Raw genomic sequence first — 12,603 nt, forward strand, 5'->3', positions numbered from 1 at the left:
AATTCATCATTATTGTTGGAGAACGGAAGCCTTACCACACAATTTGGATTAGCACAATATAGGATGGGGTTTCTATGTGTCGACGACTGATATGTATAAATGCGGCCCAAAGGATTTTTTATTTAAAATTTTAAAGATTCATCATCTAAGCCAAACAAATTATAAAAATAAATAAATAAACTTTGAAATGTTTTTTTTTGGAGATGTTTTTTGACACCATCGATATTTGATTTGACCCCAAACATCTTACACAACATCCATCTTACACATCATCCATCTTACACATCATCCATGTATAAGATGGATGTTGAAGAATCAGCAAGGTCTTGCACCCGTTGCTCATGGAACAATTTCCTAAAATGTATGGCCCTACTTTCTTTTCATCCCGTCCAACCAATAATTTGGATTTTGACAAGGCCTTAGATAAGGATTGCAACTAGGAACGCAAGCACCTGTTAGAAAAGATATATATTCTCCTACAATTGCAAAATGTACATTTACCCCCCTTGAGCAATACGAAAGTATTTTTGAGACCCCAAAACCTAGCATTGTAACATATTCAACCTACCGACCTATCCAAAAAGAGAAATATTTTTAATACACACAATGGAACTACGAGAAAAAATCACATCCGGAAAGCCCATGAACTAGGAAATTTTGGGCAGTCATATCTAGGCGTTTATAATCAAATTCCTCTTTTGTAATGAGTTGAACATTTAGCAGTTGGAATTGAACTTGAGATGTAGTGTTGTTAAATGTCGGTTATTAACCACTCAAGTCCGAGCCTTATTTCTAAAGCAAATAATGTATTCACTAAAACAAAAGAGGATGCATATTAAAGTCATAGAGAAAATGTAATGATCTATGTGAGTTTAAGGCGCATTTCTAAATTAAGTCAAGGGCAATATATCAAAGGGTGAGTTTAAGGCGCATTTCTAAATATCATATAAACCTTACGATGGCTTGAAAATTTGTATTCAACGCTAGTTATAAAATCAAAAATTCCAAAAATGATATAGATCGAGCAGATATGAAAATACTTGAAAATCTTGAAAAGAGATGGTCTAAATAACTTGATACAAGATGTACTATTTTTTGAACTTGAAATTATTATTTTTATTTGTATCTATATATCTCGAGGTCAACATGATCAACTAGAAAGTTTTTCAATTTTTTAACACTCTTTTTTACTGAATTTTGGACGTACACATTACTTCTACAATACAACGTTGCAACCTTATAGAAACTTTTTTCTTTATCAATATATACCTCACTTTTTAACTATTTAACATCTTACCTTTTTTTTACTAATCAAACTCAAAGTCATATTTTGATGGAAATCTTGAATCTAAAACAAAAGATATGAATAAAATGTTAAATAGTTAATATCATGCTTGTATCTTGACAAATTTGCCTTAATTCAATTATAAATCTCACTCTCCCCATCACATTCCAACCCATTGATCTGATATCCTTATAACCATGTTGAAATTATGGCCATATGGATCACCCTTAATTTAATAACAATGTCTTATAACCTCGCATGGGGTATGATAGTGTACCACACCAGGCAGATATGAGCTTAATCCATGAAGAATGTCCCTACCCATATTTCTCGTCATCAAATGCATGGGTGGGTCATGGAATGAACGGTCTAGATGTTGCCAAAGTGCATGGAAAGCCTCATGCACCTAGTCATCCTCCTCTAAGATGCACATAGTGATTCTCCCCTTAGATGCATCCAAATCTATCTCCCTCTCTCCCAAGATGATTAGGACCTTCTTGAGTGGGGAGGTATTGGTATCTTCAAATGCCATTACCTTATTCTAACACCCTATAATATGTTGGTACATGAAATATCAATATATTTCAGGAAACTTAGTGGGATATTGGTAATAAAAAAACACTAATATATCACACAATAACTCCCTTTGCTTGTGTTAAAAAGTACACATACACAGGGTATATAGAGTGAGAAATTAGTGTTTAGAAACACAAATGTCTAATAAAAATTTAGCATTGATGAGATAGTGATATATGATAAAAATCAAATATCTCACAAACTGACTTAGACATTTAACACCTCACATTGTAGTCCATTTAGTGAAACACTATTGTGAAAAAAGTGCCAATATCTTGTGGGGTATCTAGATTGAGATAATAGTAATCAAATATTAAGATTTAAGAGCTCTCTTAGATGTGAAAAATATGAATATGAAAAAGTTGAATCCCATTAGGATAGAATGAGATAATAGTAGTCAACTATTAGGATTTAAGAGCTCTCTTAGATGTGAAAAAATGAATATAAAAAAGTTGAATCCCACTAGGAATGTGTATTTACTCGGCTTGAAACAAAGTAGGGGGGAGTACGAACCATAATACGATAAATAAAATATAAAACATGCACGCCACAAACGCACAAAGATTTACGTGGTTCACCTCAAAAGGCTACATCCAAATACAAAGATTTACATAGTTTACCCCAAAAGGACTACATCCATGGGCATGGCAACTAGAAATCCACTAAGCCAATAAAAGTTACATCACATATTTGCGAATACAAAGTTAACTTTAAATAACGAAACCCAGTCGAGCAACCTACCGACCTCCTATCTCTGTTTCTATTCCATACTAAACTATTGTCCAGGAAGAGAACCTTGAGCAACTGTGACCTTCTCAAGGACAAACCATCTAAAATATTCGTGGGAATTTCTTTTCTATAAGAAACAAGACTTTCAATCTATAAGAGGTAACATTATAGTGTTTCTCTTTATATGAAGCTCTCTTCTCTCTAAAGGGATGCATTGCCTCTCATGCATAAGAGGCCCTTGCCTCCCTCTCTCTTTGTAGAAGGAGCTACTTTCCCATATGGTGACCGAAATAGGTCACACATATTCTTTTATCTCTTATTATATATATAGCAATGATCCAATGCAATAGCTGTATCATATCATAATGCAACAACACTTCTAGAAAACCATGTTTGTGATATTTGTATGATCCCAAATTCTACACACACACTCTCTTCATCTCAATAATCAATCCCCCAAAAAATAAAATTCAATTTGAGCCCTAGATATGGTCAAAATGAGTCCCCTCTAAAAACGAATCTAGACCATTCATTTTGTGAATTTCAAGATCTTAACATTTATAAACTCAAAATCATTTTTTTATTTTTTAACATTGTTCATCTAATGATAATAAAGTCATCCAAAAAAATTGGAAATGAGAAAATCATTTTAAATCCTAAATCTAAGCATCTCACCAAAATAAACGACGTATGTTAATTGGGCTAAAAAAATACTTTCTAGGTTGTTTTTTCAATATATGTTTTTTTGTGATTGTTCATTAGAATGAAAAGATTGTATATTTCAAATTTCGGATCAAACAAATGGCCATAAGATGGTTTTTTAAGGTTGTTGCATCATATTACTATACAATGGTTGCATGAAATCATTGCCTATATATATATATATATATATATATATATATATATATATATATATATATATATATATATATATATATATATATATATATATATATATATATATATAACTTCCCATAAATGTTACATATATTTTAAAAACCAATAGATATAATCAAGAGTCATGATATTTTTTTATTTCTATTTCCCTTTGAAAACTTGTCAATATCAATTTCAATATCAATCACAAGCCTACATAATATGAGATTTTCTTATTTTGGGTGATTTGAATATCACCTTATCCAACAATCTCCACTTTGATATTAAAATCACCGACTCACCATGCTAATGAATTGTTCATTTTTTGCCAAATAAATTCCTTCAGCATTCTTGGTAGAAAGATTGTGTTTGCTATCATTTTTCTCCACCTCAAATAAAATACTTGCATACTTTCTTCTTTTTTTTACCAGTGTTAAAAACTTTATTAATCAAAGGAACATTACAATTAGTTTACATCATCACTAACCAACAACTCTGATAAATTTACACCTCTCTTAGCCAAAGAGACGGCTCACAAATTAGCCTTCCTATAGACATGTTAAAAGGTAATCACTAATCCACCAGTTAGGTCCAGAATCTCACACCACAATGGCTTCAGAGCCCACGGCACACACTGCAATTTGGAGCACCAATTTATAACATTCATAGAGTTGTCCTCAACCACACATGACATCCCTACATTTTTTGCTTTAAAAATCCTGAGTTCTTGTAAAAGTACTGCCGTTTCTACATGGTTAGCAGTAGTTATTCCCAGGGGTCCTGAAAAACCAAAAACAACCTCCCCAAGAGAATTTCTCACTATACCTCCAATCCCCGTCTCTCCCAGATTGCCATAAGAGCTGCTATGTACTTTTCTTCAACCGAATGCACAAACACTACCCTTGTACTAAACCTGATACCACTTGTTAGGATTTAAGAGCTCTTTTAGATGCAGAACCAGAAATTCCAAAAATACATCTATAGACATGGCAACTAGAAATCCACTATGCCAATAAAAGTTACATTACATATTTGGAACACAGAGTTACCTCTTTAATCATCGACAAAACCCAGTCGAGCAACCAGTCGCTCTCTTGATCAGCATTACCTACCAATGTTTTATCTCTATTCCATAACCAAACAATTGTCCAAGAAGAGATCTATCTATATTCTAGAGCCAACCATTGTCCATGAAGAGAACCTTGAGAGCAATCAAGACGAAAAGGGGAAACCATCTGAAATCTCCAAGGGAACTGCTTTTCTACATAAAACCAGCATCTTGGTTTACAGGAGGCATAATCGCAGCGTTCTCACTATAGGAAGTTCTCTTCTTTCTAAGGGGAGGCTTTCTCTCTTCTTTCTAAGGGGAGGCTTTCCTGCCATGAAAGGGAGGTCCCGACCTCTCTCTCCCTAGAAGAAGACACTTTTACCAAATGGTGACCAAATAGAGTGCACATGTTCTTTCCTCTCTTATTTTATATGGGAAATGACCTTGTGTGACCCTCCCATACCTATGTGGGTAGGACCCCAAAGAATCACCATTAAATTTGATGCAAATCTCTAAAAAAGTCAAGTCCCACAGCCATGTGATAACTTTTCTAGAGATCTGTACCAAATTTAATGGTGATCCATTGAGGTCCTATACACATGGGTGGTAGAAGGTCTTATAAGATCATTACTTATTTTATATATATATAAGATCAAGAAAACTCATTAAATAGGAAACTTCCCGTTCATATATCAAAAACCAAAAGATATAACTAAGAGTCTTGATCTTTTTGGATTTTTATTTTCTTTAAGGAACTTATCAATATTGAATTCAGTACCAATCACAATCACAATCCCACATAATATGAGATTTCATTATTTTAAGTGATTTTGGATATCACCATATTCAACATTATAAATTACCGATATATCTTGCATAGGTGATTTCCTAGAAATTGTTTTCATTTTGATGGAGGAGAAAATTTGAATTTTTTTTAATATTAACAAGGATTTTTTTTTGGCATTTAAAAAAGTTGAAAAATCTAAAATAATGCATCTTTTTTAATAGTGTATCTCAGGGGTTTGGTTTGGTCAATTTCCCTAATTTTCTTTAAAATAGTGTATTTTTTGGGTTTGGTTTGGTCAATTTCCCTAATTTTCTAAATGATTAAGAAAGGTCCGTGGTTTCTTTCTTATGAAAAGATCAAACTTCATAACAATCGATTATTTTTTCTGATTATATTTGCCTCACGAAAGACATGAAAATACATAAGAATATTACATCATCATCTCATATATTTTTTGGAAAAGTATCCAGAAAACTACTAGGTCAAAGGCTTAAATGAGAGTGGTTTCTTTTGGTTTTACGAAATAATTGGGGATGGTGGTCGAAGTCTCATGTCTTAAGCATAGTTATCAAGACCTGACTAAATCGGTGTTCTGATTAGTTGGACTACCAACTGGAGCTTTGGCTGATTTGATCTAAGCAAAATATCGAATTTGGTTGAAAACTAGATAAAAGTAATGTTAGAGCAGTTTTAGCTGGTCGAACCCACTATATTTAACTAGTTCGACATCTAAATGAAATTGGGCAATCTTTTATTTTATTTTATATTTTTAGACTATTATATCTATTTTTTTCATTTTTTCTAAAATTCAATCCATCAACGGTTGGACAGGTTTTGACTGAACCAAATCTCTCATTAGTTATGTGACTGGCGCGATCATTATAACACAGGTCTCATCCCTTAAAATGATCGAATCCCATGTCTGATTAACCAAGAATTGAAAGCGGCAAGAGAAAAAAATATGTGTTCAAGAGGTGTTTATGGAGAATTCAATATTGTAAACAACAAGAAACAAAGAAAAAAATACATGGTATTTCATTACAATAATTCGTCATTGACGTATGCAGGTGATGAATGCAGCAATTTGCACTATGGCCAAGTAGAGAGGAAATAAATATTTTTTCTAAACAAGAGTGCTCTTCTACCTACCACCTCATGCGGGAGTTTGAGACACTTTCTTTTGGAATCGTTGGTAAGGGAGTTATACTTCGGAACCTCTTTTAAGCCAGGAGATTCCATGCTTTTGGGGGAGTATACTGTCTATTTACTCTACCATTCTATGAGTAATTTTAGGATCTTAAATTTTATGGAGGTAATATCTTCAATTTGTAACCTCAATAAAAGAAAATTCTTTAATTGCAGTCTTTATGCACTTGAAGAAAATAATGTCTGAAGATTGTGAAGACACCGTCAAATTTTTGGAGCGTTAAAAAACTCAAAATTCGATGTTTTTCTTTTGGAAATAATCATCTAGTAACTCTTAGTTATCCAAAATTTCACATTAAAATTCCTCTCAAATTCATCTTCTAATGGAGGGAGTAGGTTTACAGTATATGCTCCAGTTGAAACATAGTATATGTGTTTCTCATTTAATTTCACATTAAAATTCCTCTCAAGTACGTCTTCTGAACGAGAGAGTCGGTGTACATATATGCTCCTGCCAAACCATAGTATACACGCTTTTCTTGGAATTTGGGAGCATTAAATTGCCAATTTCTACCTAAATTCTACTACCCAATTCCAATTTTCCATGAGGAAATAAATAGCAAGCCCACTGAGCTCATTAATTAATTGAGTCACCTTCCACTATAAAAGGTCATGGAAATAACCAAGGAAACATTTTGGGGCCAGTGAGGAGAGCCATGCTCCCTCAATTGTTAGAGCTGTCCACCATGTTGGCCCACAAAACTTTGTGATCTCTGTCTTGCTTTTCACAAAGGAAACCCTCAAGTAAAGGAAAATGAAAAGCCAACATGGTGCTGCATTCTCGAGTGACCAATGGTTGAGATTGAGTATTTAACTATACCATAAATTTTTTTTTTTTTACACATGTCAATGCACTAACGATACGACACTAATATTTAATACATTATAAATTTAGACACTTTTTTGTAGTAGCTCTCAGTGAAATATAGTGTATGAACTACGTATGAAATATCAATTTTGATATTAGTAATTTTAACACGTATATGTATTTAACGATAACACACATTTTTGTAAAAGTTTCAAATTTTCAATATACTATTAGACTATTAGTGTTTTAAAACCCGGGTGTTTCCCATCTGGATCGTTGTACGAGATGGTAAGACATTTAGTGCTCAAATCACGTAATTCCTTTATATTTCTCATTTGAAATCCTAAATGAGTTAGTTCGTTATTTCTCTTCCGAATTGGAAAGGGTGTACTTTTATCATTCTATAAAGGACCTTTTATGGGGTGAGATTATCAAAATACTCTTAATTATTTAGGCTTTTGAATCCTAAACATGACAAATTTGATTTTTTTTTAAAGGTATACCTAACTGGAATAGAAATTTAAAAGCATGCCCTTGAATGTAACTTGTGATCACTTCACCCCTTTCATAATTGTGTGCGGTTTGTATAAGGTGTGCACCTTGTATTATACAAGTAAGGTGCACTTCTATATTATACTAGAAGATGCAGTTTCGGTGTCGTGAATCTTACTATAACTTGAAAATCTATGTTCAACTCTAATTAAGAAATTCAAAATTCCAAAAATCGCATAGATAAAAAAGATATTCAAATAATTGAAAATCTTCAAAATAGACAATTCAGATTGCTTATTGCAATATACACTATTTTTTAGGAATCCAATAAGAAATCTGGGTACTATATTATTAATTTTCATTTTTTTCATCAATATGTGAATATTGAGATATTTTTTCTCTGTATGAACTTATTTTAACCATTAAATTACATCACACAAAATAAAAATCATAGAACAATCATGGATGAAGTATATAATCATACATGGACTACAATAAAGAATGATTTTTTTACAAGAACAGTTTAGGTTTTTTAACAAAAACCTTTTATTTTTTTACAAGAAATGTTTGTCGTATTACATTTTTTTTTGTTTCTAGCAAGAACCTTTTTTTTGACAAAAAATACTTGTTGTATTATTACTTTTTTATAAGAACTTTTTTTTTTGACAAAAAAAAGAAATTTGGCAAGAAAAATAATTGATAAGAAGCTTTCATTTTTTTTTATAAGAAACTTTTTATTTTATTGATAAGAAAAAAATTTGACAAAAAACAAAATTGATAAAAAAACCTTTCATTTTTTTGATAAGAAAAAAATTGGACAAAAAGCAAAATTGATAAAAAAAACCTTTCATTTTTTTCTTATGACAAAAATACTTGTGGTATTATTATTTTTTTATAAGAACTTTTTTTTTTTTACAATAACTTTTTATTACTTTTTTTTTTTTTGACAAAAACTTTTTATTTTTTTGACAAAAAAAAAGAAATTTGACAAGAAAAATAATTGATAAGAACCTTTCATTTTTTTTTATAAGAAAATTTTTATTTTATTGATAAGAAAAAAATTTGACAAAATGCAAAATTGATAAAAAAAACCTTTCATTTTTTTGATAATAAAAAAATTTGACAAAAAGCGAACTTGATAAAAAAAACCTTTCATTTTTTTATAAAAAAGAATTTGACCTCAAAAAAATAAAATTGACAAGAAAAATATTTATGAGAAAAAAAATTGACCTCAAAAAAATAGAATTGACAAGAAAAATAGTTGATAAAAGAACCCCCTTTCGTCTCAAGGAGAATGGAACCCACGCCCTCCACATGCAGAAAGAAAGTTTTTTAAAAGTGCAAACAAAATATATAATATATTAATGTTTCAAGTTAATACCTTCACATTATCCCACATCAAAGAGGTAGAAGTTGTAGTAAATAAATATCTCTTTGTAGTTAATGAAGATAATGCGTGTGAAGTGAGGAGAGTCACGTGACGAGGTGTGCGGATCTTAAAGTACATGTACTTTTAAAAATTTATAAAAATACCCATTGCAGAAAATTTACAAAAATGCCCATCGAAATTTTTTTACAAAAATGCCCATAGAAATTTTTTTACAAAAATGCCCATTGAAGAATCGGCCGGCCATGGCGTCATGAATCGAATAATCGGGATAATCATAACGTCACATGGCGATTTACAGCATGGAATGGCCCAGAACCGGGCGATTTCCGGTATTTCACTGGAACCGGATCGGGTCTGCCGGTTCCCAAGTCGAATCGAACGAGTCCGGTTCGACTCGCCGACTTTTGAATCACTGGTTCTTCTTTTTCTACTTACCCAAAAAAAAAAATATGTAATGAAATCATTTACTTTTGGTACAAGATGGTCACAATTAATCTTGGCCATTGGATATGAAATTGGGTGGCTGCATTTATTTTATTGACCAAGCTCAAAGTTCAAAAGAAATTTTCCCGAACTTTGTGACAAACTCAAGCCATCAAATTTCACATAGGACGGTTATAAGTAATTGTGAGCTCCTTATACCAAAAATCAAGGTTTCAAAATTTGATGATTCGGATCAGAATCGTCTGATCCGGATTTGAGAATTGTTGACAGCGATCCAGATCCTTAATATATCAGGATCCTAATTTTTCAGACGACTCCCCCCGAGTTGGACCGGTTTGTCAAGGAAAACGATACATGTCACTTGTTCGTCAGATAAAACCGAACACGTCACTAGTTATGTGTTGTAATAAAAGTGTGTGTCAACTGCGTAAGCACAAATTTCAATTTTTTCTTGAATTTTGTAATAAACTCAGGCTATCGAATTTCATATAGGATGGTTATAAGTAATTCTGACCTCCATATACAAAAAATAAACGGTCTCTTTGTATACACTCCCTGCTAATATGAATAGATACATGCCATGTGAATGTGAATGTATGCATGGCATGGCTCGTATGTGATCATGTACGTATGTCATCTCAAAGCATAACTTGCACGAGGTGGCCTTGAAGAGGAGGAGAAAAGGACTAGAATATCCATAATATCCTTTTTTTTTATTGCATAAATATCATCGACTATACTGCCATAGTAACATAAGGAAAATAAGGGTTTCACGTGACATGGACCTAAGCCAAAGGAAAGCTGAGCAGGATACTTTTCATATTAATTTTTCCTAAAATAAGCCGTACCCAAATAAATTGCATTCTAAAATTTAAGGACCTGGTTTATGCGGCCACCCGCATATGTAGAAATGCGGGCACCCGCATATGTAGAAATGCGGGCTTCTTAATAAATTTATTTTGGATATAGATTTTAAGACTTAATTTTTAAGGACATGTAATGGAGATTATGAATATGAAAAAATAAATAATTCTAATAAGAAAAAATTTGGACCGTTAGTTTCCATTGTTTTTAGATGGAACACCTACTTGCATCCATCTTTAAAATGGATGCTTTACACTTTCTAGACCGCATATGTAGAAATACGGTCCAGCTCGTATGAAACAAATTTCCATAATTTAGTAAGGGGTTTATATACAATGAGATTAGTTATCTTTGGTAAAAAGAGGTTACAATTACTTATAACCCTCTGATATGAAATTTGATGGCTTAGATGTATCACAAAGTTTGAGAAAATTTCTTTTGAAATTTGAGCTTGGTCAATAAAATAAATGCAGCAACCTAATTTCACATCTAGTAATCAAGATAAATTGTGACCACCTTGCGTCAAAGATAAATGATCTCATTGTATTTTTTTTTTTTACTAGGAAAAGTTTATGTGAGATTGACACTTTAAAATGTAGAATAAAGGTGCACCGCTAAAATCCTTCAAAAAAGGTTGTTTAGATGTTGGAAAAATATATCTAATTGATTATCTCGACGTCGAGATGTATAGATCTGGAAAAAAGAAAAAGAGAGATTTCAGAACCCAAAAATGGTATAATCTTTCAACATAGTATCAAGACCATCTATTTTTTAGATTTTCATGTGTTTATAGATCCACTTGATTTAAATCATTTTAAATTTTAATATAATGCATTTCATGACAAAAATTGCAGTGCACCATAATTTGATTGTTTAAAGTTGCAACCCTTTACAAATCGCACCCATTTAATAATCTTCCAAAAATAACTTTCTTGTCAAAATAATACATATTTCAAATAATGAATATTTCAACTAAGATTAATGACAAGAAGAATACTTAGTTGGAATCAGTCTTTGGCTTCAACAAAGGCGGTTTCATCATGTCCTTCTAGATAAAAAGAAAAAAAGAAAGAAAAGCTAAATTCTTGATATTCTATGTATCTTTTGGCGTTTAGTTCGTAGGAATTTGAGTCTATTTGTTAGGTAGTTTGGAATTTGAAATTATGTTTTTGGGTAGTTTGGTACCTTCATTTGAGGTAGAATGAAGCTTAAGATGACATGTCCAATGACCTAATAACTAGTTTGCCCCATTGACCACCTAGCTTGTGAGCCTATTCATGGAACACAAACTCTAGCGTGGAACTCTCTATGACCAAAAAAGGATCTTGTATCAATGTTTGAACAACCGTGGTTCCAAAACGAGAATTGCTCAATCTCGATCGGGATTGGTACAGGGCTTTTCCAATTTGAAGAACCTTGAAATTGCTCCAATGCCCCTTTTTTATTCTTTTTTTTTTTTCAGTTGTTTGGAACATGTAACTTGCGAACCAAGAGAACAAGAATAGGCTTGTGGGAATGGGGGTCAGGCACCAGGGGTATTTTTGAGATTTAAAAATTTTATTTTATTTTCATAATCATATATCTAGATGCCGAGATGATCAATTAGAGGGTTTTTCAACATTAAAACAACTATTTTCGATGGATTTTTGAGGTGTATCTTTAATTCTACATTTGAAGGTTGCAACCTTATATAAAAATTTTCCAATATATAATGAGACTATCTACCTTTGATAGAAAGGGTCACATTCAATATTGCCCATTAGATGTTAAATTGGATAGTTGCATTTATTGTTTTAACCGTGCTCAAACTTCAAAAGAAAGTTTCTCAAACTTTGTGAGACATTCAAGCTACCAAATTTCACATCGGATGATTACAAGTAATTGTGACCTCATTGTATCAAAAGTAAATAGTTTAGTTGTATATAATCCCTTATATTTTACTTTATATGATATTATTATGGAGTGAAAGATTGGGAGGTGATGGAGTGGAGTGGGTCCCAGCAACGAATCGAGTTTGGTGCATGCTCATCATCGTCCAACCCATTGTTTGGATAGTGATAAACTATTGTGATTATTGTGACCATATGGTTAAATTATT

This window comes from Amborella trichopoda, chromosome 5 (genome assembly GCF_054954075.1).
Source record: "Amborella trichopoda isolate Santa Cruz 75 chromosome 5, AtrichopodaSantaCruz75HAP2 v2.0, whole genome shotgun sequence".
In the NCBI taxonomy this organism is placed as follows: domain Eukaryota; kingdom Viridiplantae; phylum Streptophyta; class Magnoliopsida; order Amborellales; family Amborellaceae; genus Amborella; species Amborella trichopoda.